Here is a 3,514-nt window from a genome sequence, read left to right as displayed (position 1 = left end):
CTGTAATTGCTGTAGTTGTGTTATGAAGATTTTTTGTGAGGTAAGTGACTTATGAAATAAAAAATTAGGTTTCCACTAACGGGATTGGTGATTGGAATGAGTTTAGTCGAATAACAGTGTTGGAAGTATTTTCATATTCCTTTAATTTCATATTTTTTGGATTTTTATTATTGTTATGATTTCTTGCAATTCAGGGCCTTTCTTTTGTGTCAATCATTGGAACTCATGTTGTCACTGTATAAGAGTCAGATTGCGTTGTGCATGTATATCGTGCGTAATTAGTGAATAGGTTAAGTCTGCGTTGTCTTTCTCAGGAAAAATTCTGTAGGCCAGTGTTTAAATGATAAAAATGATGAAAGACTTCGTTTCACCTGTCGACCCTTATACCTGGATACTTCACTGGAATCTTCTGATTTCGTTGTCGTTTGAGTAATTAACGCCTGATTAGAAATTATTGTTTACTGCTAGCGCGTAATTGTATGTCGGGAATTTCCTTTGTAGTTGTAATTTATAATTTTTGTACAATATTGTCAAGAGCAAAGTGGATTTGCACTAAGCATATTGCAGTCACTTTTGCTACTAATTAGATATTTATTATTTTCAGTGCTATTTTATGGTTTCTTCTCATTTTTGCATTACAAATTGTTTTTGTGTGTTATTGTGTAAATTAGTGTGACAATCATGGCGAGTGAAAAGCGTAACATGAGGCTGCAAATTAAGTTGAGGAATGACAGTGACAACGAGCGTAGCTTGTTAGCACCACCTTGTAACGAAATGACAAATGCTCAAGACAATAATTTGGTAATAGTGCATAGGGACATGGACCAGACAGTAAATAATGGGCTAGAGACTGAAACACTCAGTGAAGAAACTACTGGCGATCGCTCGGTCGGTAACAGTACGCCTCAGGAAAGCGAAATATTTTTGCAAATCCCGTTATTCAGGTTTTGCATCAATACACTTTTATCAATTACATCAATACACATTCCTTGTTTTTCAAAATACAAATATCATCCATACACTTTTCTCAATTAGGTGAAGACACATTCCCTGCTTTTCAAAATACGGATACTGCCGGTGCAAACAAACTGACAAAAAACACAAAGGAACATGTTTCAGTCACTAATGTATCGCTACTGCAATTAATTCAAAAATTTGATCAAACACAGCAACAACTTCAAAAGTTAGATGTAACTGACGAAATTAAACAAACACTTGAGCAAACAAGTGAAAATTTAACCGCTGAGATACATAAAATTTGAAAAGAGATATCAAAACATTTCTAAAGACGTAAAAACACATATTAGTGAACATTTTCGTGTTATTTTTTTCGCGACATGTTTTCACAACATGAAGACACATTACAGAACCACCCAGCACACTAAAATTGACTGTGTTTCATCTATCGATACGGTCGCGCAACTTGTAAGAATTCAGAAAAACTTAAAGGACATAGTAGATACGATTAGGACGCAAATGCACTCTCTAAAACTTGGGTCAGAAAAACATACGGAGGAAAACAGCACATTATTGGAAAAAGTAGCCGAACTTTCGGATCTACGAAGGTAGATGATGATTTGAATGATACAAGTCCGGTAACCTTTACTGACACAGAGGAATACGAGGAAATTAGGAAATTTAAACAGAGACAAATATACGGAACACAAAAGAAAAATATGGGAAGTACAAGATCAGTTGGCACAAGTGATAGAAGAACTACATATTTCAAAGGATACTCGTGCTCCGACACGAGATGAGGGATTTAGAAATACGAAAAAGTCACACAGTAATAATACATCGCATTTCTGAAATCTTGAAAGGAGTCGGCAGGGTGCACCGGGCGTTGAGATGGAACCACCGACACGACTTAACAATGACCGATTTGTGACTTGGCGACACGATGACTTTGACCACTAGCTCTTCATCACAACGCGTATATTTAAAAATTCAAGAATTCTAGTGATGACATACATCCACCTCATCTTCATCAATTTTCTCATTGTGTTCTCCTAACTAGTCATTAGAGCGTAGATTAGAATTTATATGCCGGCCTGAGTGGCCGAGCGGTTAAAGGCGCTACAGTCTGGAACCGCACGACCGCTACGGTCGCAGGTTCGAATCCTGCCTCGGGCATGGATGTGTGTGATGTCCGTAGGTTAGTTAGGTTTAAGTAGTTCTAAGTTCTAGGGGACTTATGACCACAGCAGTTGAGTCCCATAGTGCTCAGAGCCATTTGAATCATTTTGAGAATTTATATGTGGCTGTTTAGAAAATGAACCACCTGTGAGAATGCGATCGCTTATTCGCGACTGTCACAGTGAAGGAGATTTTTATCATGCGTTCCTCTCTGCATACTAGTCTCAGGCTACACAAGATCAGGTAAAACACAGTATTGTAATGATGAAACATATCGAACAGTCTGAATTTTAGAGCCCTGTAAAATATTTTGGATATATTTACACAATAATCAGTATTTGTAAAACCCGTACAGCCCCTCGGAACTTATTATCATTTGCTTAATTAAATTGTCAGAACACTTAAGACATATTACTTTGGTTGGACGTTGTAAAGATGATATCGAAGCTTTTCAGATACTTTTGCAAGAACTGGAAATCGACACGGACAGTCGCATGGTGCGAAAACAGGGAAACAGCAACAATTACATGCCACATCCATCATAATTTCATGACGACAAAAACAATAACCGTACCGGACAAGCCCACCGTTATGATGCAAATATTGACCAAAACAGACACCACCCGTATGACAGCCATTGGCAGAATAACAATAATCACAGAGGAAGGTCACATTTCCGTGATAACGACTATGACAGAGACAACTGTAGAAATACACAATATGGGAACCAGAATAATTTTCACCAAGTGAGACAAAATGACTTCAGACGCAACAGTCCACCTCGTAATTGCTATTTCGGGAGAAGTTCTCCACTACTTAATCGACAAGAAAGAAATTACAGAAATTACCGGGAGGACGACAGACGCTACAATCATGACGACAGACCTGAGTTTAATCAGAACTGGCGTGATTCAAATTGGGTAGGGCCCTCTCGTCAAGTTGAAATTTTAGAAATTAGACCTCCAAATCCCAATAACGACACGCGACAACAGAGAGATAATAGACAATGACTCGCACCGAAGGCAGTCGCAAAACGTACTTATGAAGCTGACGACGTAGCTGCCATGACCATCAATTATGTAAAAATGGAAGACATTAGGTCATTTTACTCCAGGAACAAGACATGACACAGAACAATACTGAATATCTAGTAATTCACGTAACAACAACTGGCATAAAATTTATGGTAGTGCTTCAGTCCGGCAGTCCTATTTCGGTAATTAGTGAAACAGCTTTCAGTAAATGCTACAAATCGAACAATTGACCCACACTTCCCTTACGTAAAATTAAATTACAAGATGCAATTTTTGGAAAAAGTGTAGATGCACGCCAACAAACTAACTTAGAATTCTTTTGTCAGGACACAGATTTATTGTGA

General features: G+C 37.9%; 1 non-coding gene across 1 annotated transcript; it reads left to right on the top strand.

Annotated features, from left to right (window-relative positions):
• Nucleotides 1-2,049: 2,049 nt before the first annotated feature.
• Trnas-gga (transfer RNA serine (anticodon GGA)) lies at nucleotides 2,050-2,133 on the top strand. Its single transcript is given in 2 exon segments — nucleotides 2,050-2,089; nucleotides 2,099-2,133. It is a non-coding gene; the product is annotated as a tRNA-Ser (tRNA).
• The last annotated feature ends 1,381 nt before the right edge of the window (nucleotides 2,134-3,514 follow it).

This window comes from Schistocerca nitens, chromosome 6 (genome assembly GCF_023898315.1).
Source record: "Schistocerca nitens isolate TAMUIC-IGC-003100 chromosome 6, iqSchNite1.1, whole genome shotgun sequence".
NCBI classification, from domain to species: Eukaryota; Metazoa; Arthropoda; class Insecta; order Orthoptera; family Acrididae; genus Schistocerca; species Schistocerca nitens.
The sequence above is the reverse complement of the archived record's forward strand: the minus strand, read 5'-3'. Positions and strand labels throughout refer to the sequence as shown.